This window comes from Ascaphus truei, chromosome 7, assembly GCF_040206685.1.
Source record: "Ascaphus truei isolate aAscTru1 chromosome 7, aAscTru1.hap1, whole genome shotgun sequence".
In the NCBI taxonomy this organism is placed as follows: Eukaryota; Metazoa; Chordata; class Amphibia; order Anura; family Ascaphidae; genus Ascaphus; species Ascaphus truei.
In genome coordinates this window covers 26,329,283-26,354,982 of record NC_134489.1, presented here as the reverse complement: position 1 = coordinate 26,354,982, position 25,700 = coordinate 26,329,283, and the positions used below count along the sequence as shown (strand labels likewise).

At 45.3% G+C, this 25,700-nt stretch overlaps 5 non-coding genes and 4 pseudogenes across 5 annotated transcripts; all 9 read right to left on the bottom strand.

The window, feature by feature from the left end:
* Positions 1-773: 773 nt before the first annotated feature.
* On the bottom strand, positions 774-964 carry LOC142500652 (U2 spliceosomal RNA). The gene has a single exon (XR_012803186.1). It is a non-coding gene; the product is annotated as a U2 spliceosomal RNA (small nuclear RNA).
* Positions 965-1,781: 817 nt separating this feature from the next.
* On the bottom strand, positions 1,782-1,984 carry LOC142500251 (U2 spliceosomal RNA; annotated as a pseudogene).
* Positions 1,985-5,085: 3,101 nt separating this feature from the next.
* On the bottom strand, positions 5,086-5,274 carry LOC142500187 (U2 spliceosomal RNA). Its single transcript, XR_012802839.1, has one exon. It is a non-coding gene; the product is annotated as a U2 spliceosomal RNA (small nuclear RNA).
* A 3,027-nt stretch (positions 5,275-8,301) lies between these two features.
* Positions 8,302-8,500, bottom strand: LOC142500115 (U2 spliceosomal RNA). Its single transcript, XR_012802813.1, has one exon. It is a non-coding gene; the product is annotated as a U2 spliceosomal RNA (small nuclear RNA).
* Positions 8,501-11,308: 2,808 nt separating this feature from the next.
* LOC142500651 (U2 spliceosomal RNA) lies at positions 11,309-11,499 on the bottom strand. The gene has a single exon (XR_012803185.1). It is a non-coding gene; the product is annotated as a U2 spliceosomal RNA (small nuclear RNA).
* Positions 11,500-12,316: 817 nt separating this feature from the next.
* On the bottom strand, positions 12,317-12,489 carry LOC142500825 (U2 spliceosomal RNA; annotated as a pseudogene).
* A 3,464-nt stretch (positions 12,490-15,953) lies between these two features.
* Positions 15,954-16,129, bottom strand: LOC142500166 (U2 spliceosomal RNA; annotated as a pseudogene).
* Positions 16,130-19,772: 3,643 nt separating this feature from the next.
* LOC142500650 (U2 spliceosomal RNA) lies at positions 19,773-19,963 on the bottom strand. The gene has a single exon (XR_012803184.1). It is a non-coding gene; the product is annotated as a U2 spliceosomal RNA (small nuclear RNA).
* Positions 19,964-20,780: 817 nt separating this feature from the next.
* Positions 20,781-20,955, bottom strand: LOC142500069 (U2 spliceosomal RNA; annotated as a pseudogene).
* Between the last annotated feature and the right edge of the window lie 4,745 nt (positions 20,956-25,700).

The window sequence follows — 25,700 nt, the reverse complement described above, 5'->3', positions numbered from 1 at the left end:
GCGCTACGCTTTAGGGAGAAGGGCAGAGGGAGCCGCTGGCTGCCCGCTCGCCTCCTCCCCCAGCAGGCATGCCTCCAGTCCCTCCGCTCCTTCCGACACAGCTCCGGGGAGTCTATGCAGCAGCGGCGGCGACGACGACGACGGATGCAAAAGCCAAAGACTTTCTATGGAGTAAAGAAAAGCAGCCGCACACACTGCTGGGGGGCCCGCATGGCCAGCAAACAGCCAAAAAGGCACATGCTTCCAGTTCTTTTTCCGGCACCAGGCTTCGTCTGCTTATTTGCATAGGAACCGCCCACTTTTTCTCTGCTAGCCGACTCGTCTGGGCTGCCATGAAACTCAGGCAGCAAGCAAGCAGCCAGTGGCTGGGCTTTTCAGTTCAGGTCATTTCAGCCAGCCAGCCAGCCAGCCAGCCATTGTGACAAGAAGCCAGCAAGTCAAGGCATTTGCTGCTTGCTGCTGCAGTGTTTGCTATGCAGGCTATTTGGATACAGCTTCAACAGGAGTTTCTTAGGCATCTGCTCGTTCGGACTGAATTAGGCTAGGCAGCAGGCGGCACTCCTGCTCCATGCGAGGAGGAGCTGAAAAGAAAAGAAAGTAAGAAGCCACGCAAAAGAGCAAACAAGACACAGCAAAAAGAAGGAGGCTTTATTTTGTCGTCATTTCATCTTCTTCTTTCTTTGCAAAAGAAAGAGCCAAAAATGCATGTTTGTTTTTTTTCTGTCAGACAGTCATTTGTTTCTATTTTTTGATACAAGCCAAATATCCCCAAAGGGAAGTGCACCGGTCCTGGAGGTACTGCAATACCAGGTCAATGCGTGGAGTGGACAGAGCAAGCTCTTCTTCCATCTCCCTGTTCTAAAAATCCATTTAATATATGGTCCCCAGATAGGGGACGTATCAGATATTAAACTGATAAGAACAGATACTACACTTGATCTTAGCCAAAAGGCCGAGAAGCGATAACCAGAAATGGGCCCCCGCCTGAGCGCCGCCCGACGGCCGGGGGCGCTACGCTTTAGGGAGAAGGGCAGAGGGAGCCGCTGGCTGCCCGCTCGCCTCCTCCCCCAGCAGGCATGCCTCCAGTCCCTCCGCTCCTTCCGACACAGCTCCGGGGAGTCTATGCAGCAGCGGCGGCGACGACGACGACGGATGCAAAAGCCAAAGACTTTCTATGGAGTAAAGAAAAGCAGCCGCACACACTGCTGGGGGGCCCGCATGGCCAGCAAACAGCCAAAAAGGCACATGCTTCCAGTTCTTTTTCCGGCACCAGGCTTCGTCTGCTTATTTGCATAGGAACCGCCCACTTTTTCTCTGCTAGCCGACTCGTCTGGGCTGCCATGAAACTCAGGCAGCAAGCAAGCAGCCAGTGGCTGGGCTTTTCAGTTCAGGTCATTTCAGCCAGCCAGCCAGCCAGCCAGCCATTGTGACAAGAAGCCAGCAAGTCAAGGCATTTGCTGCTTGCTGCTGCAGTGTTTGCTATGCAGGCTATTTGGATACAGCTTCAACAGGAGTTTCTTAGGCATCTGCTCGTTCGGACTGAATTAGGCTAGGCAGCAGGCGGCACTCCTGCTCCATGCGAGGAGGAGCTGAAAAGAAAAGAAAGTAAGAAGCCACGCAAAAGAGCAAACAAGACACAGCAAAAAGAAGGAGGCTTTATTTTGTCGTCATTTCATCTTCTTCTTTCTTTGCAAAAGAAAGAGCCAAAAATGCATGTTTGTTTTTTTTCTGTCAGACAGTCATTTGTTTCTATTTTTTGATACAAGCCAAATATCCCCAAAGGGAAGTGCACCGGTCCTGGAGGTACTGCAATACCAGGTCAATGCGTGGAGTGGACAGAGCAAGCTCTTCTTCCATCTCCCTGTTCTAAAAATCCATTTAATATATGGTCCCCAGATAGGGGACGTATCAGATATTAAACTGATAAGAACAGATTTTTTTTTTTTTTTTTTTTTGTTTTATTTGTGTTTATTAACACAGAGATAAATTAACAACATTTGAATGTTTTTTCAAACTTCAATACAAATAATACATTTTATACAAGCAAACAACTTAACACTTTCCGAAAATACCTTCATAATTCCTACTACCAAAATTATCTCGGTTACTTCACCAAACCCTTCACACTTTACAAAAAACAAAATTTACATACCCATCAGATAAAAAAACTTTTCAACCACTACTACATTTTACAAAAAAAACACCCACATTATTCATTACAACAAACTCTATTGCAATATTTTGCTAACATTCTTCTATTTCAAAAACCAAACCTATTTATACATTAATTCACTTTTCATGTGCACAATTTTACATTCTATTCCCTCAGATAACAAATCCTCCTACTTCTTTTTATCCTCTTGTTCATACTGTTTCCACTTAAACATTCCCATTTTCCTCTCTATATTTCAACACACTTCTTCAAAATACATTCTAATCAGACCTTCACATTTCTTCCTCCCCATTTACAATCCCCCCCCAACTCCAAAACTTCTTCCATCTCTTCCCCTGAGAAAACTCTCCCCTTTGCCTAACCTAATTACCATTTATACACTCGTATAATACTTTCTTAACATCTTTTTTCTACTACTAATCTGCTTTATAACAAAAATGACAATATACATCCTCTATTGCATTTCTCAATTGCTTTTCACTACAAATATAAACCCATAACTCTGCCTGTCCTAATGCCTGCTGAAACACCTTTTCAATTCTTCCCCTTTTTTCCTCAAAAGGCACCCTTTCCCAATCTTCCTTACTCTCCTCATCCTCTTGGCTTCCACTGTATTCTACACTCTCTTCCTCCTCCACCAACACACTCTCTTCCTCCTTCACAGACACACTCTCCTCCTCCTCCACCGACACACTCTCTTCCTCCTCCTCCTCCACCGACACACTCTCTTCCTCTCCCACCTCATTCTCCTTCCCCCTTTCCTGCCCACAGTTCTCAAGCTCCCTTTCCTCCTCCTGAACACTGATTTCTTCCTCCCCCACACTGTCCCCTTTTCCTTCATCTTTATCTACATCAAAACCTAAAGAATCCACACTGTCCCCTTTTCCTTCATCTTTATCTACACCCACACCTCCCCCTAAAATTATCGGCTTTCCCCTTATACTATCCTCCTTTCCCTCATCCTTATCTGTCTGTTCACACAAATCATCAGTACCAAAGGATTTCTCCAATGATTTAGTTTCAACCACTTGTACATAAGTCCTTTTCAAACATTGCTTTGCTAAATGTCCAATAACTCCACAAAAGTCACACCTCTTTGGATTGTTGCATTTAGCGGCAATGTGTCCCTCCTTTCCACAATTCCGACAAATCTCCAAAGGTTGCCCAGGGTACTTTAAAAAACCCTTATTTCCTCCAATACAAAAACTGGCTGGGGGGTGCATTATTCCCCCCATACTCTCCGGATCTGGTCTCAAACGAACTTTATACAGTCTTTCTCCATTGAAAATTCCATATAAATTTTTCCTCTCCTCCCCCCCCCCAACCACTGAACAAAAACTTTTCAAAAAGGTCATTATTTCTTCCTTCTGTATGAAAGCATTATACACATGCACCATCAATGTTCTTTCCATCAGTAGAAATCTAGGCACAGCACGAACTCCCATTTTCTTTAAGTCGCTTGTACTTTCTTTACATCTCTCATATATCTTGGCACACTCCATCTCTTTGCAAAAAGATACATCATACAACCCCTTCCTCTGTAACGCCTGGACGCAGTGGATTTCCTCAAACTCCACTCCAAGCATTCCTTTCAGAATTCCCTCCACGATGACTTGTAGTCCCACTTTCCATCTCACTGCTTCTTCCACCACAAATCTGATGGTATTCTGCTCACAGCCAGCAAACTCCATCTCTCCAACGTCCGACCGTCAATCACAGCTCAGGTGCGGCACCCCAACAGCATCCCGAGGGTTATATTCGTGAGAACAAACCCTCAAGGCCTAAGGCGCCGGCTCCTCTCCGTCTCTCTTGCTCAATACTCCGTCTTCCGGCATCCGTCCGACCAGGATCAGGTGCGGCGCCCCTATAGCAGCATGAGGGTTAAGTTCCTGGGGAACGATCCCTCAAGGCCAAGGCGCCGGCCCTTCTCCGTCTCTCTCCTGATCGCCTCCCGAGCTCGAGTTAGCGTGACTCCCTCATAGCAGCATGGGTCTTAAGCTCCCCAGGAAGCGATGACCCAAGGCCAAGGAGTCACAGACTCAGCGCAACCTCTCAGCCCAGACACTTGATCTGAGCCAAAAGGCCGAGAAGCGATAACCAGAAATGGGCCCCCGCCTGAGCGCCGCCCGACGGCCGGGGGCGCTACGCTTTAGGGAGAAGGGCAGAGGGAGCCGCTGGCTGCCCGCTCGCCTCCTCCCCCAGCAGGCATGCCTCCAGTCCCTCCGCTCCTTCCGACACAGCTCCGGGGAGTCTATGCAGCAGCGGCGGCGACGACGACGACGGATGCAAAAGCCAAAGACTTTCTATGGAGTAAAGAAAAGCAGCCGCACACACTGCTGGGGGGCCCGCATGGCCAGCAAACAGCCAAAAAGGCACATGCTTCCAGTTCTTTTTCCGGCACCAGGCTTCGTCTGCTTATTTGCATAGGAACCGCCCACTTTTTCTCTGCTAGCCGACTCGTCTGGGCTGCCATGAAACTCAGGCAGCAAGCAAGCAGCCAGTGGCTGGGCTTTTCAGTTCAGGTCATTTCAGCCAGCCAGCCAGCCAGCCAGCCATTGTGACAAGAAGCCAGCAAGTCAAGGCATTTGCTGCTTGCTGCTGCAGTGTTTGCTATGCAGGCTATTTGGATACAGCTTCAACAGGAGTTTCTTAGGCATCTGCTCGTTCGGACTGAATTAGGCTAGGCAGCAGGCGGCACTCCTGCTCCATGCGAGGAGGAGCTGAAAAGAAAAGAAAGTAAGAAGCCACGCAAAAGAGCAAACAAGACACAGCAAAAAGAAGGAGGCTTTATTTTGTCGTCATTTCATCTTCTTCTTTCTTTGCAAAAGAAAGAGCCAAAAATGCATGTTTGTTTTTTTTCTGTCAGACAGTCATTTGTTTCTATTTTTTGATACAAGCCAAATATCCCCAAAGGGAAGTGCACCGGTCCTGGAGGTACTGCAATACCAGGTCAATGCGTGGAGTGGACAGAGCAAGCTCTTCTTCCATCTCCCTGTTCTAAAAATCCATTTAATATATGGTCCCCAGATAGGGGACGTATCAGATATTAAACTGATAAGAACAGATTTTTTTTTTTTTATTTTGTTTTTTGTATAATATATACATTTGACATTTTATTTACTTTTTCTTTTTGGACAAAAATTATATAATTAAAAAATTATTCTTTCATAATTTCCAAACAAACAAACAAATAACACTATTACATTTTGTTACTTCACAACACATTCCCATTTTTCTCTACTTTTCCATACCCCACTAGTCCAAAAAAAACTTCAAATTCCATCAGTTATCATACCAGAAAATTTCCAATTATACTCCCCTTCATTTTTTTATTCCACTCATTCTTTCATCTTTCCCTGTCTAAACCTTTCATTTCCCTTACAAAAAATAAAAAATTACAACACATAAAAAAAATTACCTCTTCTCTTTCTGATTTCCCTTACTAAACATTTCTTTCCATACCTCTACCTCTTGTCTAAACCTCCTTTCTTTATTTTTGCTTTCTTTTTCCCCTTTCTATCCTTTCCTACTTTTTCCGTACTCTTATCAATCTGTTCTAATATTTCTACAAAATTCAATTGTATTTCCTCTTTTCTTTTCACTTTCTCTTCACTCTCTATGCTCTCTCTCTGTACTTCTTTTTTACTCTCCACCTTCTCCTCACTAGTATCTAAACATTCCTCTTTATCTTCTTCTCTTTCACAAAACTGTCTTCCACTGCTTTCCTCTACATTTTCCTTTTCCAAGAAAAAACCTTCCTCATTTTCCCTCTCACTTTCAAAATCAACCTGTACTTCCTCCTCTACAACTTTTTCCTCCTTCTGACATTCTTCATTCTCTTCAATCTCACACAATATTGCATTTTCTGTCTCTATAAAGGCACTCTCTCTTTTCATATCACTTATTATGGCACCAATTTCACTCACATTCACTTCCTTTGGTACAATTTTAGTCACAACATTTTTTGTCCCTTGTTCTTTACTCTTCTTCGGGCACTGACGTGCTAAATGTCCAAAATCCCAACAAAAGTCACATTTCTTTGGTGCATTACATTTGCCTGCAATGTGTCCCTCTCTTCCACAATTCCAGCATATCACCCCAGAAGGTTGTCCTGGGTACCTCAAAAACCCTTTATTTGCTCCAATACAAAAATTTGCAGGGGGGTGCAATACTCCCCCTATATTCTCCGGGTCCGGTCTGAAACAAACTCTAAACAGTCTTTCACCATTAAAGATACCATAAGAGTTCTTTTGCTGTTCTCCTCCACCAACCACCGAGCAATATCTTCTCAAAAAGGTTACAATTTCTTCCTTACGAATAAACACATTGTATACATGTACAATCATAGGTCTTTCCATCGCCAAAAACCTGGGGATTGCACAGATCCCCATTCTCCTCAAAGCCTCCACTTTCTCTCCACACTTCTTGTATGTTCTCAAACACTCCATCTCCTTGCTGAATGACAAATCAAAGATCCCTTGTCTTTGGGATGCTTGTATACAGAAGATGTCTCCAATCTCTATTTCCAAAATTTCTGACAGCACCTCCTCCACGATAACCTGAAGTCCCACACGCCATCTCTTTGTCTTCTCCACCAGGAATCTGATGGTGTTTCTCTCACAGCCACCGGTCTCCATCTTTGTCCGTCTGTCGTCTGAGGATCAGGTACGGCACCACCACAGCATCAAGAGGGTTAAGTTCCTGGGAACGATCCCTCAAGGCCAAGGCGCCGGCCCCTCACCGTCTCTCTCTCTCAATGCTCCTTCTTTCCAGCGTCCGTCCGTCCCAGCTCAGGTGCGGCACCCCAACAGCAGCAAGAGGGTTAAGTTCCAAGGAACGATCCCTCAAGGCCAAGGCGCCGGCCCCTCACCGTCTCTCTCTCTCAATGCTCCTTCTTTCCAGCGTCCGTCCGTCCCAGCTCAGGTGCGGCACCCCAACAGCAGCAAGAGGGTTAAGTTCCAAGGAACGATCCCTCAAGGCCAAGGCGCCGGCCCCTCACCGTCTCTCTCTCTCTTTCCGTCCTTGTCCGCAAAAAACCTCATTTGGCTCTGGTGCGGCACCCTTATAGCAGCAAGGGGGTTAAGTCTGTTAGGACGATCCCCCAAGGCCAAGGCGCCGGCCCTTCACCATCTCACTTTCTCTCCTTGTCCGCTCATTGATCACCTCCCGCTGCCTGAGATGGCGCACCCCCCTAATAGCAGCATGAGTCTTTAGTCCCATCAGGCGACGATGACTCAAGGCCAAGGGGGCACAGTCTCAGCAAACCTCTCAGCCCAGACACTTGATCTGAGCCAAAAGGCCGAGAAGCGATAACCAGAAATGGGCCCCCGCCTGAGCGCCGCCCGACGGCCGGGGGCGCTACGCTTTAGGGAGAAGGGCAGAGGGAGCCGCTGGCTGCCCGCTCGCCTCCTCCCCCAGCAGGCATGCCTCCAGTCCCTCCGCTCCTTCCGACACAGCTCCGGGGAGTCTATGCAGCAGCGGCGGCGACGACGACGACGGATGCAAAAGCCAAAGACTTTCTATGGAGTAAAGAAAAGCAGCCGCACACACTGCTGGGGGGCCCGCATGGCCAGCAAACAGCCAAAAAGGCACATGCTTCCAGTTCTTTTTCCGGCACCAGGCTTCGTCTGCTTATTTGCATAGGAACCGCCCACTTTTTCTCTGCTAGCCGACTCGTCTGGGCTGCCATGAAACTCAGGCAGCAAGCAAGCAGCCAGTGGCTGGGCTTTTCAGTTCAGGTCATTTCAGCCAGCCAGCCAGCCAGCCAGCCATTGTGACAAGAAGCCAGCAAGTCAAGGCATTTGCTGCTTGCTGCTGCAGTGTTTGCTATGCAGGCTATTTGGATACAGCTTCAACAGGAGTTTCTTAGGCATCTGCTCGTTCGGACTGAATTAGGCTAGGCAGCAGGCGGCACTCCTGCTCCATGCGAGGAGGAGCTGAAAAGAAAAGAAAGTAAGAAGCCACGCAAAAGAGCAAACAAGACACAGCAAAAAGAAGGAGGCTTTATTTTGTCGTCATTTCATCTTCTTCTTTCTTTGCAAAAGAAAGAGCCAAAAATGCATGTTTGTTTTTTTTCTGTCAGACAGTCATTTGTTTCTATTTTTTGATACAAGCCAAATATCCCCAAAGGGAAGTGCACCGGTCCTGGAGGTACTGCAATACCAGGTCAATGCGTGGAGTGGACAGAGCAAGCTCTTCTTCCATCTCCCTGTTCTAAAAATCCATTTAATATATGGTCCCCAGATAGGGGACGTATCAGATATTAAACTGATAAGAACAGATTTTTTTTTTTTTGTTTTCCAAAGTTTTTTATTCAAACATAAAGATAAAGTTTTACAATTTTTTCCACTTTACGAAAAATAACAAAAAACAGTATATATTCCATTAGCATATATACACAACAATATTTCTACAAAACAAAACCCACCTTTCACAATTCCACACATAACCCCCTCTATTTCAGACCCTTCACATTTAGTATACTTTTAATTACAATATAAAACTCAAAAAATTTTAAATTTCATAATATTTCAATTTATCAAACAAAACAAACTTTCTCTACTATGCATTTATAAAGCGCTCGTACTTCACACTTCAAACATTTCCAATATTCCCTAACATCCTATTTTCCTTCTAGGTTCACTTCTTCTGTTTCTGTCACCCCACACTCCCGACCACTATCCTTCCTCTCCTCCTCACTATCCTCCCCATTCACACTGGCCTCTTCCGGATATACATACACCCTATTTAACCACCTTCTATATAAAACCAGCACACCTTCTTTTAATTGTTTTCCACTGCAAATCCTAGCCCACAATTCTGCATATTCTGCTCCGTACTGAAAAACCTTTCTTATTTCCTCCACTTTTTCCAAAAAACCAGCATCCTCTTCCTCTTCCCTTAAACCAATCTCCTCCTCCCCCGAAACCATCTCATTTTCTTCTATTTCTGTCATCTCACCTTCATGATCCCTGTCCTTCTCCTCTTCCTCACTTCCCTGTCCACTTCCTTCAGACTCGCTTTCCTCCTCCTGCTCCCCCCTGCTATCCGTCTCACTTTCCACCTCCTGCCCACTGACATCTTCTTTATATACATTACAGTGCCTGATCCCAAAACCACTCTCTAAATTAGACACTGCATATGGCTTTTTGAACTCCGTCTCCCTTGCCGCTTGTGTATAATCCTCCTCCTCCTCTATACTGTCCCCCTTTCCTTTATCTTCTACATCACTAAATTGTCTTCCCCTATCCCCCTTCTCCTCACTTTGCTGACACTGTTCCTCCTCCAAAACATCCCCATCCCCCAAAACCAACTCCTTCTTTGTCTGACTCCTCGGATTTAACACAGTCTTTTTTGTCCGTTGCACACAGGTTCTTTCCTGGCACTGATGCGCCAAATGTCCAGTAAGTCCACAAAAAGTACATCTCTTCGGCACTTTACATTGTGCTGCAATATGTCCTTCTCTCGCACAATTGCGGCATATCACTCCCAAAGGCTGCCCTGAATACCTCAGGAAACCCTTGTTAGTCCCGAAACAAAAACTGGCAGGGGGGTGCATCACGCCCCCTGTACTCCCCTCATTTAGTCTGAAACGTACTCTATACGATCTCTCTCCATTGAATATTCCGTATGAGTTTTTCCTTTTCACACCACCACCCACCACATAACAAAACCTTCTCAAAAAGGTCTCAATTTCTTCTTCCTTCACAAAGGCATTGAAAACATGTACCATCATGGTGCATTCTCCTAGCAAAAAGCTCGGTACAGCTCGGATTCCCATCCTCTTCAAATCGCTTACTCTCTCCTTACATCTCACGTAAGCCCTCGCACATTCCTCTTCTTTAATAAACGATACGTCGTAGTAGCCCTGGCGCTGGAACGCCTGCAGGCAGACGACCTCCACGATGTTCACCTCCAGCATCGCCCTCAAGACATCCTCCACGATGACGCTGAGTCTCACACGCCATCTCTCCGACTCTGCCACCCGAAACCTGATGGTATTCTTTATGCAGGTCTCACTCTCCATTTTCCTCATCTTCCGTCAATCCGTCAAAAACCGGCCGTCCAGGATTAGGTGCGGCGCCCCTAAAGCAGCATGAGGGTTAAGTTCCTGGGGAACGATCCCTCAAGGCCAAGGCGCCGGCCCCTCTCCTTCTCTCTCTCCTGATCGCCTCCCGTGCTCGAGTTAGCGTGACTCCCTCATAGCAGCATGGGTCTTAAGCTCCCCAGGAAGCGATGACCCAAGGCCAAGGAGTCACAGACTCAGCGCAACCTCTCAGCCCAGACACTTGATCTGAGCCAAAAGGCCGAGAAGCGATAACCAGAAATGGGCCCCCGCCTGAGCGCCGCCCGACGGCCGGGGGCGCTACGCTTTAGGGAGAAGGGCAGAGGGAGCCGCTGGCTGCCCGCTCGCCTCCTCCCCCAGCAGGCATGCCTCCAGTCCCTCCGCTCCTTCCGACACAGCTCCGGGGAGTCTATGCAGCAGCGGCGGCGACGACGACGACGGATGCAAAAGCCAAAGACTTTCTATGGAGTAAAGAAAAGCAGCCGCACACACTGCTGGGGGGCCCGCATGGCCAGCAAACAGCCAAAAAGGCACATGCTTCCAGTTCTTTTTCCGGCACCAGGCTTCGTCTGCTTATTTGCATAGGAACCGCCCACTTTTTCTCTGCTAGCCGACTCGTCTGGGCTGCCATGAAACTCAGGCAGCAAGCAAGCAGCCAGTGGCTGGGCTTTTCAGTTCAGGTCATTTCAGCCAGCCAGCCAGCCAGCCAGCCATTGTGACAAGAAGCCAGCAAGTCAAGGCATTTGCTGCTTGCTGCTGCAGTGTTTGCTATGCAGGCTATTTGGATACAGCTTCAACAGGAGTTTCTTAGGCATCTGCTCGTTCGGACTGAATTAGGCTAGGCAGCAGGCGGCACTCCTGCTCCATGCGAGGAGGAGCTGAAAAGAAAAGAAAGTAAGAAGCCACGCAAAAGAGCAAACAAGACACAGCAAAAAGAAGGAGGCTTTATTTTGTCGTCATTTCATCTTCTTCTTTCTTTGCAAAAGAAAGAGCCAAAAATGCATGTTTGTTTTTTTTCTGTCAGACAGTCATTTGTTTCTATTTTTTGATACAAGCCAAATATCCCCAAAGGGAAGTGCACCGGTCCTGGAGGTACTGCAATACCAGGTCAATGCGTGGAGTGGACAGAGCAAGCTCTTCTTCCATCTCCCTGTTCTAAAAATCCATTTAATATATGGTCCCCAGATAGGGGACGTATCAGATATTAAACTGATAAGAACAGATACTACACTTGATCTTAGCCAAAAGGCCGAGAAGCGATAACCAGAAATGGGCCCCCGCCTGAGCGCCGCCCGACGGCCGGGGGCGCTACGCTTTAGGGAGAAGGGCAGAGGGAGCCGCTGGCTGCCCGCTCGCCTCCTCCCCCAGCAGGCATGCCTCCAGTCCCTCCGCTCCTTCCGACACAGCTCCGGGGAGTCTATGCAGCAGCGGCGGCGACGACGACGACGGATGCAAAAGCCAAAGACTTTCTATGGAGTAAAGAAAAGCAGCCGCACACACTGCTGGGGGGCCCGCATGGCCAGCAAACAGCCAAAAAGGCACATGCTTCCAGTTCTTTTTCCGGCACCAGGCTTCGTCTGCTTATTTGCATAGGAACCGCCCACTTTTTCTCTGCTAGCCGACTCGTCTGGGCTGCCATGAAACTCAGGCAGCAAGCAAGCAGCCAGTGGCTGGGCTTTTCAGTTCAGGTCATTTCAGCCAGCCAGCCAGCCAGCCAGCCATTGTGACAAGAAGCCAGCAAGTCAAGGCATTTGCTGCTTGCTGCTGCAGTGTTTGCTATGCAGGCTATTTGGATACAGCTTCAACAGGAGTTTCTTAGGCATCTGCTCGTTCGGACTGAATTAGGCTAGGCAGCAGGCGGCACTCCTGCTCCATGCGAGGAGGAGCTGAAAAGAAAAGAAAGTAAGAAGCCACGCAAAAGAGCAAACAAGACACAGCAAAAAGAAGGAGGCTTTATTTTGTCGTCATTTCATCTTCTTCTTTCTTTGCAAAAGAAAGAGCCAAAAATGCATGTTTGTTTTTTTTCTGTCAGACAGTCATTTGTTTCTATTTTTTGATACAAGCCAAATATCCCCAAAGGGAAGTGCACCGGTCCTGGAGGTACTGCAATACCAGGTCAATGCGTGGAGTGGACAGAGCAAGCTCTTCTTCCATCTCCCTGTTCTAAAAATCCATTTAATATATGGTCCCCAGATAGGGGACGTATCAGATATTAAACTGATAAGAACAGATTTTTTGTTTTTCAAAGTATTTTATTGTTCCAAGATCAAAAATATACAATGTTTTACATTTTCAGAAAATAATAACAAAAACACGTCTATCATAAAAAAACATCTCTAGTATATTCCAACAATAAACATTCCATATTCCTCAAAACCCCCCTATACAAAAAAACTCTCCACTACTTATATCCACCATACTTATATATTGTTCTTGCAAAAATAATATTAGCGTATTTTCTTTGGACACCTTCAAAATACATTCCAAAATCTTGGTTGGAAGACTGTGCCCTTCTAACTATTACTTTTTCTAGGCAATCCATCTGCTGTTCTGTGGTTAGTCCCCTATGTTCTTCTCGCACCACTGAAAGCCAGAAAGCGTTATTTCCTACTTTCTCCTCAACTTCCTGCATTTTTTTGCCTAAGGCTATTTCCCTTGGCGACTCTCCTGGAGTGTGCTTCGGGGTCAATGTTTTATCCTTCCCCTTACTCTCACTTCCACTTATTCCACTTCCTTGTCTTTGTACTTTGATTCCTTGCCCTTTCTGCTCTTGATCCTTTCCCCAATTTTTTTTTGATGGTGAGCTATCACTCCCACTTTCTACCACTTTCAATTTTCTCGGTGTTACCTTTTCCCACTTTTGGTCTGCTGTTCCTTCCTGTTCTGTTCTACGCTTCAACATTCTTTTTTCTGCCGAGGACAACTCCATTGCCTCTTCCTGCGTCTCCTGACTTTTTTCCTTTTCTACCTCCAAGCCTACTAATTTTTTTCCCCCTGGGGTGGGGCGCTCCCAAAAAAAGCCCCCAACTATTTTAAACCCCAACTCTCTTGGGGTCCCCTTTTCCTCCCTTTTCTCTCTTTCCCATTCTTCTTCCTCCACCCTCCATTCCTCTTTCACTAACTCATAATCCTCTTTTGTCATTTCCTTCCTTAATGCTATGATTTTGGCTAGCTGTTCACCAATCTTTTTATTACTTATCCCTTCTTTTGCTTTCCTCATGATCCTAACCCAGAAAACCCCATCTCCTACTTCTTTTTGAAATTCCTCAAATTTTCTTTTAAAGGCTTCCGTACCTTCACCTTCACCTACCAGCCCTTCTTCCCCCCCTTCCCCCTGGTCCATCTGTACTTGGCTCATTTCTCCCTCCGCCTCTTCCTTTTTTCTAGCTTCCTCCTCCAACATTGCTTCTCCCTCCAGTCTAAACTCCTCCTCCCTCAGCCACTTCCTCTGGTCCTTTTTAACCTTCTTAAATTCTTCTTCAGTCATACCCCTTCTTCGATTCATAATCTCGTCTAATTCACTCATTATCTCCCTATCACTCACATTCTTTATTGCTTTACGTATCACATTCATCCAAAAATTTATATCTCCTACTTTCGCCTGAAACACATCCATTTTTTCTTTTAAAGCTTCTCCCTCTTCCTGTATCTCCTGTGCCTCCACTCTCTCCGCCCACTTTCCCTCCTGAGTGCCCAGGGCTTCCCCTTTTCCTTCTTGCAAGACCTCAGGGGTTTCCTCTACTTCTGGAAAACCTCCCTCCTGTAGGTCCATCCCTCCCTCCTCCTTTTGCCCCTCCCTTCGGATATGCCCACCTAACTCTGAGACACTTTCCTCCTCACTGCCTTTTGTTGCTTTGGGATCAAAGATAAGTCCCGTAAATTCTAGGTCTTTCCCCCCCACATTGCCCCCTACTACCTGTGCAAAAGTATTTCTACTTTTTCTACATTGCCAGGCTAAATGGCCTTGTTCTTCACAAAAGTCACATTTCTTGGGGCGGGCACATCTTCCAGCTGTGTGTCCCTCTTCCCCACAATTCCGACACACCTTTTCTGACTTATTGCATTCTTCTTGAGTATGTCCGTATTTATAACATTTCCTGCAATACTTTGCTTGTCCCGGGTAAAAAAGAAATCCACGGTTCCCCCCAATACTGAAAACCGCAGGGGGGTATTTCACACCTCCTTCTCTTGCTGGGTCCGGTCTGAAGCGCACCCAATATCTTCTTTTTCCATTATAAATCCCGTATGCATTCCGTAGCTCAACTCCTCCTTTAATCATGGTACAATATTGGTTCAGGAACATCCAAATATCGTCCTTTCTCACATAGGGATTGTACATATGCACCGTTAAAGGTCTTTCCCCCATCAGAAAGCTAGGAATTAGCTTGATGCCTTGCATCTCTGGTTCACACACCAATTTCTTTAACCTTTCGAAGGCGTTCTGGCAATCTCCATCCTCTTGAAACGTCACGTCATATATCCCTTGCCGTTGGAAATCCTGCAGGCACAGCATGCACTTCACATCCAACTCTGCCTTTTTCTGCAGCAGCTCTTCCACGATAAAGCGCAGATCCACGCGGTCTCTCTCCGTCTCAGCGACCTCCAACCGCAGCGTGTTCCTCATCTGAACACCCGTCTCCATCTTGTCAGGCTTAGGTGCGGCACCCCTAAAGCAGCATGAGACTTAAGCCGGTAAGGCGATGTCTCAAGGCCAAGGTGCCGGCCCTTCGCTCTCTCTGCTCCCGATCACTCCTCGTCGCTCGAGATAGCGTGCCCCCCCAAAAGCAGCAAGGATCTTAAGCCCCCGAAGGGGCGATGATCCAGGGCCAAGGGGGCACAGTCCCAGCTAAGCCCCTGACTCAGACACAATGATCTGAGCCAAAAGGCCGAGAAGCGATAACCAGAAATGGGCCCCCGCCTGAGCGCCGCCCGACGGCCGGGGGCGCTACGCTTTAGGGAGAAGGGCAGAGGGAGCCGCTGGCTGCCCGCTCGCCTCCTCCCCCAGCAGGCATGCCTCCAGTCCCTCCGCTCCTTCCGACACAGCTCCGGGGAGTCTATGCAGCAGCGGCGGCGACGACGACGACGGATGCAAAAGCCAAAGACTTTCTATGGAGTAAAGAAAAGCAGCCGCACACACTGCTGGGGGGCCCGCATGGCCAGCAAACAGCCAAAAAGGCACATGCTTCCAGTTCTTTTTCCGGCACCAGGCTTCGTCTGCTTATTTGCATAGGAACCGCCCACTTTTTCTCTGCTAGCCGACTCGTCTGGGCTGCCATGAAACTCAGGCAGCAAGCAAGCAGCCAGTGGCTGGGCTTTTCAGTTCAGGTCATTTCAGCCAGCCAGCCAGCCAGCCAGCCATTGTGACAAGAAGCCAGCAAGTCAAGGCATTTGCTGCTTGCTGCTGCAGTGTTTGCTATGCAGGCTATTTGGATACAGCTTCAACAGGAGTTTCTTAGGCATCTGCTCGTTCGGACTGAATTAGGCTAGGCAGCAGGCGGCACTCCTGCTCCATGCGAGGAGGAGCTGAAAAGAAAAGAAAGTAAGAAGCCACGCAAAAGAGCAAACAAGACACAGCAAAAAGAAGGAGGCTTTATTTTGTCGTCATTTCATCTTCTTCTTTCTTTGCAAAAGAAAGAGCCAAAAATGCATGTTTGTTTTTTTTCTGTCAGACAGTCATTTGTTTCTATTTTTTGATACAAGCCAAATATCCCCAAAGGGAAGTGCACCGGTCCTGGAGGTACTGCAATACCAGGTCAATGCGTGGAGTGGACAGAGCAAGCTCTTCTTCCATCTCCCTGTTCTAAAAATCCATTTAATATATGGTCCCCAGATAGGGGACGTATCAGATATTAAACTGATAAGAACAGATTTTTTTTGTTTTAAATGTTTATTTACATTCACATTTTTACAAGACAAATAAATTTTGTACATTCACAAATCAACATTTTCAATTTAACTTTTCCACCAATCAGACATACATTGCATAATTTCACTTACATCCTCCTTAGTTCAGCCTATCTTTTTACCTTTCTCATTGCTTGCTATTTGTTTCTCTAACACCTTCCTATATCTTTCAATTTCTGTCTCAAACTCCTTTGGCGACATCTTTTCCTTCCAAAAAAGCATCTTCTCTAGTTCCCCTATTCTTTGGTCTATCCCCCCTTGAGGGTTTGCCTTCTGTATCATCCCATACCACCTCTTTGCCTCTCCTATTTTCTCCTCAACCTCCTTTGTTTTCTTGTCTAAAAATTCCTTTTTTCTCCCCATATCCCAGCTTGTTTTAAACACAGAGTCCCTTTCTTCCTTTTTACTTGGGCGTCCCTTATCCTTTTCTTGCACCCCACTTCCTTCACTTTCTGATCTCTCTGCCATTGAGGCAGCTCCTCCTTCACTTTCACTCCTACTTGTCCCTCCCACTTTCCGTTCTAGCATCCTTGTTGCCTCCCCCCCCTCTCTCTCTTTATTTTGCTTTCCACTTCTTTCACTTTCAGATGAGGAGATCCCTCCCCAATCACTCCCGCTACTCCCATCTATTCTTAACATTTCTGCTACTTTTTCCCCACTCACTCCACTCACCCTCACATTCTCTTTTTCCCCAACTATCTGCCTACATACTCCTACTATTTTCTCTTGTTCTAACCTCTTTACATTACCTTTTCCCACAGTTTCCTTTGCTATCTCCTGTCTTTTCTCTTGACTTTCTAACGATGTTCTAACCCCCCAATCCTCATCTCTTTTTGCTTTTACACCAGGATAACCTACAAATTCATCTTCCACTCTCCCCTTCCTTGCTACTATGACCTCACTCCTCTTCCCCTGATCTACTTTACACCTACTTTCCTCACCTTCTATCCTAAGTACCTTCTGAGATTCCTTTCCTTCTAATGTGACCGTTTGTGTGTCTACAACTATCTTACTTTTGTCTCCTTTCTGAGTTATTTTACTTTCTTCTGACTCACTCACAGATGTGGTTTCAGGCTCTCTTCTAGTTCCCCCTATCACCCTCCTTTTTGGTGTATCCTGTAAGCTATCACACCTAGCGATAGAAAAATCCTGTTTAATTTCACTTGGTCCAGCTATTCCCTCTACCTCCCCCTTATCTGGCTTACGTTTTGAAGCTTTTCTCTCCATACCTGTTACTTCCATTTCCTCCCCTTCTTCCTCTTGCCCTTTTTCTAAAACTCTCACCGCTTCTTGTATTGCTTCCAAAGCTCTATTCACACTTCCTTCACTTACTTCACTATCCTGATGTAACCCTTCCTCCAAGACTTTTAATTTACTAGCCTCCTCCATTAGCATTGCTTCTCCTTCCTGTCTAGCTTTTTCCTCAATCAACCATTTCTTCTGATCTTTTCTTAAATTCAAATATTCTTCTACCGTCATATGAGCTCTTCGACTCATAATATCCTCTAATTCTCCAATTAACTCCTCATTACTTATATTCTTTCGTTCTGTGCGAAATACATCTACCCATAACTTCACACCCCCCACTTTTTTTTCAAACAAATTCATTTTTTCTGTTAGAGCTTCGTCCTCCTCTTGCAATTCTACTCTCTCTGCCCAATCTGTACTTTGAGTACCAACCAGTTCTCCTTGCAGAAACTCAGGGGTTTCGTCTACCTCTGAGATCCCCCCCTCCTGCAAGTCCATTTTTCCTTCTTCTGTCTGAAATTTCTTAAAGATAAGTCCAACAAAGTCTGAGGTATCTCCAGACTCACTACCCCTTGCTGTTTGGGCATAAGACTTATTTTTTTTGCACTGCCGTGCTAAATGTCCTCTTTCCCCGCACAAGTCACACTTTTTTGGGACTCGACAGGCCATTGCTGTGTGTCCTTCTTCTCCGCAATTGCGGCATACAGTCCCGACTTTGTCACACTCTTCTTTGGTATGTCCATATTTGTGACAATTCCTGCAGAAAACAGGCTGGCCAGGGTAGTTTAGAAAACCCCTTTCCCCACCAATGGCAAAACTTGCAGGCGGTTGCATCACTCCTCCTCCTCGATCTGGATCAGGCTTAAAACGAACCCAAAATCGCCGCTTTCCGTTGAAGAAACCATATGCATTCCTTAACACTTCTCCCCCCCTTACCAGGGAACAGTATCTCCTCAGGAAACAAGCAATGTCTTCCCTCTGCACAAAAGGATTGTACATGTGTACAACCAGCGGTTTGTCTTCCAGCATAAAACTCGGGGCCACGCTGACTCCCGTCAGCCTTGGATCATCCTTCTTCTCACGGCACATCTCATAAACATTCCAGCAGTCTGCATCCGAGATCAGGGTCAGGTCATAAAAGCCCTGCCTTGGGAAGTCTTGGAGGCAGTACACCTTAGACGCATCCAGCTCCAGCATCTCACCAAGAATTTTCTCCACCACATGTTGCAGTCTCACGCGATCTCTCTCGGCTTCCTCGACCAGGAACCGGACTGTATTCTTCATGCCACCGTACGCCATCGTCCGCCTTGAATAAGCTCGGGTGCGGCACCCTAATTGCAGCAAGTGGGTTAAGCCCTTTCGGGCGATCCCACAAGGCAAAGGCGCCGGCCCCTCACTTTCGCTCGCTCATGATCACCTCTCGTCGCTCGAGATGGCGTGCCCCCCCAAAAGCAGCAAGGATCTTAAGCCCCCAAAGGGGCGATGATCCAGGGCCAAGGGAGCACAGTCTCAGCAATCACCTCTCAGCCAGACACTTGGTCTTAGCCAAAAGGCCGAGAAGCGATAACCAGAAATGGGCCCCCGCCTGAGCGCCGCCCGACGGCCGGGGGCGCTACGCTTTAGGGAGAAGGGCAGAGGGAGCCGCTGGCTGCCCGCTCGCCTCCTCCCCCAGCAGGCATGCCTCCAGTCCCTCCGCTCCTTCCGACACAGCTCCGGGGAGTCTATGCAGCAGCGGCGGCGACGACGACGACGGATGCAAAAGCCAAAGACTTTCTATGGAGTAAAGAAAAGCAGCCGCACACACTGCTGGGGGGCCCGCATGGCCAGCAAACAGCCAAAAAGGCACATGCTTCCAGTTCTTTTTCCGGCACCAGGCTTCGTCTGCTTATTTGCATAGGAACCGCCCACTTTTTCTCTGCTAGCCGACTCGTCTGGGCTGCCATGAAACTCAGGCAGCAAGCAAGCAGCCAGTGGCTGGGCTTTTCAGTTCAGGTCATTTCAGCCAGCCAGCCAGCCAGCCAGCCATTGTGACAAGAAGCCAGCAAGTCAAGGCATTTGCTGCTTGCTGCTGCAGTGTTTGCTATGCAGGCTATTTGGATACAGCTTCAACAGGAGTTTCTTAGGCATCTGCTCGTTCGGACTGAATTAGGCTAGGCAGCAGGCGGCACTCCTGCTCCATGCGAGGAGGAGCTGAAAAGAAAAGAAAGTAAGAAGCCACGCAAAAGAGCAAACAAGACACAGCAAAAAGAAGGAGGCTTTATTTTGTCGTCATTTCATCTTCTTCTTTCTTTGCAAAAGAAAGAGCCAAAAATGCATGTTTGTTTTTTTTCTGTCAGACAGTCATTTGTTTCTATTTTTTGATACAAGCCAAATATCCCCAAAGGGAAGTGCACCGGTCCTGGAGGTACTGCAATACCAGGTCAATGCGTGGAGTGGACAGAGCAAGCTCTTCTTCCATCTCCCTGTTCTAAAAATCCATTTAATATATGGTCCCCAGATAGGGGACGTATCAGATATTAAACTGATAAGAACAGATACTACACTTGATCTTAGCCAAAAGGCCGAGAAGCGATAACCAGAAATGGGCCCCCGCCTGAGCGCCGCCCGACGGCCGGGGGCGCTACGCTTTAGGGAGAAGGGCAGAGGGAGCCGCTGGCTGCCCGCTCGCCTCCTCCCCCAGCAGGCATGCCTCCAGTCCCTCCGCTCCTTCCGACACAGCTCCGGGGAGTCTATGCAGCAGCGGCGGCGACGACGACGACGGATGCAAAAGCCAAAGACTTTCTATGGAGTAAAGAAAAGCAGCCGCACACACTGCTGGGGGGCCCGCATGGCCAGCAAACAGCCAAAAAGGCACATGCTTCCAGTTCTTTTTCCGGCACCAGGCTTCGTCTGCTTATTTGCATAGGAACCGCCCACTTTTTCTCTGCTAGCCGACTCGTCTGGGCTGCCATGAAACTCAGGCAGCAAGCAAGCAGCCAGTGGCTGGGCTTTTCAGTTCAGGTCATTTCAGCCAGCCAGCCAGCCAGCCAGCCATTGTGACAAGAAGCCAGCAAGTCAAGGCATTTGCTGCTTGCTGCTGCAGTGTTTGCTATGCAGGCTATTTGGATACAGCTTCAACAGGAGTTTCTTAGGCATCTGCTCGTTCGGACTGAATTAGGCTAGGCAGCAGGCGGCACTCCTGCTCCATGCGAGGAGGAGCTGAAAAGAAAAGAAAGTAAGAAGCCACGCAAAAGAGCAAACAAGACACAGCAAAAAGAAGGAGGCTTTATTTTGTCGTCATTTCATCTTCTTCTTTCTTTGCAAAAGAAAGAGCCAAAAATGCATGTTTGTTTTTTTTCTGTCAGACAGTCATTTGTTTCTATTTTTTGATACAAGCCAAATATCCCCAAAGGGAAGTGCACCGGTCCTGGAGGTACTGCAATACCAGGTCAATGCGTGGAGTGGACAGAGCAAGCTCTTCTTCCATCTCCCTGTTCTAAAAATCCATTTAATATATGGTCCCCAGATAGGGGACGTATCAGATATTAAACTGATAAGAACAGATTTTTTTTGTTTTAAATGATTTTTATTTACATCTTCTTAGTTTTACAATGTTACTTTTTGAAAAACAACAAACCAAAAAAAAAAACACCAAAAAAATTACATCATACCATCCATTGTAACATTCCATCTTTGTAATAAAAATTGTTCATATCTATAAATACGAATAACCTCCTATGCTTTTACTCCGCAGCTAAAGAGCTGCCGAGTGGAGCACAGGCCCACCTCTTCTCTCCCGTACTCCACATTAAGGACCCGTACATCGCACCTAGTGCTACTACTCAAATTTCCATTATACTACTTCTTTTCCTTAATGTAAAAGCATATTTCCCATTCCTATATTTATCCTACATTCTACCCTATTCCATCCTTTTCTATCTATTTACATTTCACTTATACAACAATAGTATTCCACCTTTCTATTTGCCATATTCTTCATGCCTCTTCTTCTCCTATCTCTCCCTGACTTCTTATATAATACCTGTACATATAACTCAAAGCTATTTTTATACAATCATTAACAGTCAATTCTTCTCTTTTTGACAAAGCTATATTTCTACATTTCCACAGTGCTTCTTTTATACAGCTAACCATCAGCCATATTTGCTTTTGGTGTCTGTCTGAGCTGCATGCCATCCTGCCATACAGAACCACTTCGTGGTCTACTCTCTTCAGACCCCCTATTTTTTTAAATAATGGTCCTGCTTGTTTCCACACTTTTAAAGAAAACGCACAATTCCAAAAAACATGTAACGGTGTTTCATCTCCCCCACATCTTTGTCTCGGACATTTAGCTCTTCCTACTAATCCCCTTCTATGCTGAAATTCCCTAGTCGTGAGGCAGTCCCGTGCTGCCTCCCACCCCAGATCTTTTTGACTATTCATTAATTTATAATAACTTAAATTCCCCCATACTTTTCTTGATTCTATATCATTTAAATGATAAATTCCTGTCATCACCTCCTTTTCTTGTAATATTCTTGTTAATTTCTTTTGATCTATTAAGAAACCTATTTCTATTTCTTTTAGCTCATATCTCCTTATTATTTTCTCTATTTGTACAAACACCGGTGCCTGTGTTATTAACATTGGTTTAGTATTATTTATTTCTACCCATTTATACCTTTTCAACAAAAAACCCAGAATATATCTAAGGAAACATCCAGTCATGCAACTCAGACGAGACTTCTTTATACAATACGAGAAAAATTTAATCTCCAAGTACATCTTTACATCAGGAAAACCTTTCCCCCCATTCTTTTTTTGTTTCATCATTTCTTCCCTCCTTAACCTCTCCATTTTTGACCCCCATAGAAAATAAAAGATCTCTCTTACAACTTTCTTTAAGGAATTCCCTTCCGGCAAATATACCATTCCAACATGCAATAAAATGGGCAACAAAACCTGTTTTATCACCATTATCTTCCCTTCCAGTGTTAATTTCCTTAAGGACCATGTCAAAATTTTCTTTTTTATCTTCTCTCTTACCTCTTCCCAATTCTCTTCTCCTTTTAAATCATTTGAGAACCAGACTCCTAAGATTTTTAATTTTTCCTTCTGTAAAGGAATCTCTGCCTTTAATTGGTACTTCCACCTACCTATTACCATACCCTCTGATTTCTCCACATTAATTTTAAAGCCAGAAGCTTCACAAAACCACTTAATAATTCTTATTGCCCTATTTATTGATACTGGATTTTCACATAACAACGTTATGTCATCCATGTACCCCACCATTTTTATCTGCGCTCCATTTGCCCCTGGCACAGGCACTCCTCTTATTACCTTGTCTTTTTTTATCCCTCGTAATAAAGGCTCTATAGCACATATAAATAATAACGGTGACAAGGGACACCCCTGTTTCACCCCTGACTCAATCTTCACTAATCTTGTATTATATCCATTAATTATCACTTCACTTACACTTCCTTTATATAAAATTTTTATCCACCTTCTCACCTCTTCTGGTATCCCCAGTCTCTCCAAAACTTTAAATAAAAACTGGTGATTCACCCTATCATATGCTTTCTCAAAATCTATTGATACCATGGCTGCGCCCTGCCCCCTATCAATAGTATACCATACCGCATCACGAATGATGCTAAGATTGTCTGTAATGCTTCTTCCCGGTATTCCACATACCTGTTCTGTGCTTATAACTGACCCAATTACTTTTTTTAGCCTATTTGCTATGATTTTTGCTAAGATTTTATAATCCGTATTTAACAGTGTAATCGGCCGCCAATTTTTAATTTTATCCTTTTCTCCTTTCTTATATATCAATTTTATTATCCCCTTTCTCCATGAAAAAGGCAGTTCTGTTGCTATCACACACTCTTGTATGATTCTCTGGAAGTCTCCTTTTAGCACCTCCCAAAAAGTCACATAAAACTCTATCCCTATCCCATCATTCCCTGGGGTTTTCCCAGTCGCCAAACTTTTAATTATTCCATAAATTTCTTTTTGACTTATTTCCCTTGATAGATCTTCTTTATCCTTTCCCTGCAATTGTTCTTCCAAATTCTCTAAAAAGAATTCTTCCAGATCTTTATCTATTCTCTTTTTTTTGAACAGCTCACTATAAAATTCCTGAGCCTCCCCTAACATTCCCTCTATTTTATCTTTCCCCTCCAATTTTTCCATCACCTCTCTTTTTCCCACTATTTTTTTAAAAAAGAAGCGAGAACATTTTTCATCTTCTTCCATGTTCTCAACGTGAGCCCTATATATTATCCTCCTTCCCCTTTCCTTTATTATTTTCTTCGTCTCTCTTCTTAAAATTTCAATTTCCTTATCCACTTCTATTCCAATTGATCTTAATTTATACAACATCTGTTCTTTTTGTTGCAATTCTTTATAAAATTCTCTTTCTCTTTTTGCTTTCTCATACCCTTGTTTTCTAAAAAATTCTTTAATTTTAATCTTTACCTCTTCCCACCATAATAATATATTTTTATTATAATTTCCTATTTTTTTCCACTTACTATAACAATCTTTGAACAAGTTCTGTATATTCCTATCCTCCAATAATGCCACGTTCAATTTCCATGACCCCTTCTTTATCTTCCTCTCAGTTGTTATTGCACAGTCACATCTCAGGGTTCTATGATCTGAAAATATGTTTGATTCCAAGGAAGCCCCTTCTATCTTCACACTTTTATTCACAAAAATGTAATCTAATCTTGATTCCCCTTTTTTATTCCTCCACGTATAGTCTTCCCCAGTTTCCCCACTTTCTATCCAAGCATCTTTCATCTCCATATCCATCATATAATTCTTCAGTTTATTTATCGTTTTATCCCTCTTATTTCCTGCTTGATGCTTCTCTGTCATATCACAGTTAAAATCACCAGCCACTATCACTGGCTCAATTCCCAGAACATACATCTCCATCACTTCCAATAATTCATACCTTTCATTCTTATCTGGTGACGCATACACATTTATACATTTCATATTCACACCATTCATACAGACATTCACGACCAGCAATCGTCCTGCAATCACTTCCTCCACACTTCTAATCTCCACTTCATTCCCTCTAAATAAAATAGCTACTCCTGCTGCTTTATTTTGATTACTCCCTGACCAGTTAGATGGCCCCTCTTTCCAGCTATTCTCATATTTTACATAATCACCTTCTGCAGGTATCCCACATTCTTGTAAGAATAGTATATCCGCATCTAATGTCTTTAAATAATCACATAGAGCTGCCCTCCTATAGCAGCTCTTAATACTCCTTACATTCAATGACACAATTTTAATTCCCATGGCCAGGCTACCTTTACTTCCAGTCTTTACTTTGTAACCTGCCATCTTTCAAAAAAAAGGATAGTTTTTACTTATCTGGCCCAGCAGCCGTGTCCATTTCATCTGCTTCTGAAACCGGCTGAGTCTCTAAAGCCACAGAGACAGGTAATGTTCTCTCCTCCTGCTCTGAGTCTTCTGACAAGGACCCCAACATTATCTCACTTTGCGACCTATATGACACTGGCTCACCATCAATGATTACTTCTTCTCCTTGCTCTGTTAGTCCGATTAAGGGCTGAAACTTATTTGAAGTGGACACCCCATGCTCTTCTATTTGATGTGTTGCAATTTCTGGCACCCTTTCCTCTCTCTTCATCCTTTTGCACTCTTTTGCCCGTTGTGGTTTTGAAGCTGTGCCTCTCCTCCTATTTTCCACTTCTGACCACTCTGTCTCCGTACCCTGCCCCGTATCCGATCTCTCTCCTTCCGACTTGGAGCTCCTTTTCACTCCCAATTCCACGGGTTCTGCTGCCTCTTCTCTTTTCCTCTTTTCCTCCGTCTCTTTTTCTTTCTGTATCCTTTTTTCCTCTTCAATCACCTCGTTTACCGGCCTCATATTCTTTTCACTGAATACCTCCTGCTGGGCCGGCACCATCTTCCTGGCCATATTTGCATACGACCTTTTGTTGCATTCTCTGTACAGATGGTCTTTACTTCCACAGAAGTTACAAGTTTTCTCTCTGCAGTCTTTGGTTTCATGGTCTTCTTTTCCACAATTCCTGCAGGTTTTTTTATTTCCGCAATTGTTCTGGTCATGTCCATGCTTATTGCAATTCCTACAAAAATCCGGCATCCCAGAATAGAATAGGAACCCTTTATTTCTTCCAATTGCAAATACCGCAGGGGGGTGCTTTAAGTCGCCAAATGATCCATCCTCCGGGATCAACATCCCTGAAAAAACCCTTTTTCCATTCCAAAGTTCATGTTCATTATATACTTTTTTAATGTATTTAACCGCCT